This window comes from Euprymna scolopes, chromosome 40 (genome assembly GCF_053919585.1).
Source record: "Euprymna scolopes isolate OS-2025 chromosome 40, ASM5391958v1, whole genome shotgun sequence".
NCBI lineage: Eukaryota > Metazoa > Mollusca > Cephalopoda > Sepiida > Sepiolidae > Euprymna > Euprymna scolopes.
In genome coordinates, this window is record NC_136521.1 from 9,029,504 (window position 1) to 9,030,231 (window position 728).

The following is a 728-nucleotide window of genomic DNA, read 5'->3' on the forward strand; positions in this document are numbered from 1 at the left end:
CAAATATATTCTATTAAAAAAAATTCTTCAAAATCTTTGGATTCGGCATTAAATAATCTGAAAAGGGTTCATATGCCGTAAAATAACCAACCAACCAACCAACCAACCAACTAACTAACCAATATCTTTTTCTTCTTCTGGTGCTACCAGATCAGGCTGTCTGAAGATATTGGCTTCCTGAGCACCTAAAACTGAAGCTTTGTTTTTTTTTTTCTACTTTCTTTTAGCAAAACTTAATTGTTTTCCATCCATCCATATCCTTTGAGCCCCTGGAGTGGCATAGGCCATCTACAAATTTGTAGATGCTTTTGTAGCGAGGAGTTATTTTACGGGGTGAGGGTGCTGGCCCCACGCCAAACCTTCCCAGGAGGTACATACAGCACCTAGCCTTCCCAAATGGTCACCTATCTAGTACTGGCTAGGCTCAACGTTGCTTAATTTCGGTGATCTTGCGAGAACCAGTGTGTCAACGGGATTGTGCTGTACTAATTATGTTTTGCGAAACCCAAAAAACAAAAACAACCCACCTTCCCCCTTTTTCCTTTTCCCCATTTTCCCTTTCTCTTTTTATCTCCCCCGTTTCCTGACTGGTTTCCTAACTGAAAATGTACCAAATATTTATGGTGTAACCCTTTTCCCTATCCTTTTGCAAAACTCATTCATGTTCTGCAGGGTGGGGAAGAAAAACGATAAAATCCATTATAAAACAACCAAACCAAACACTACAA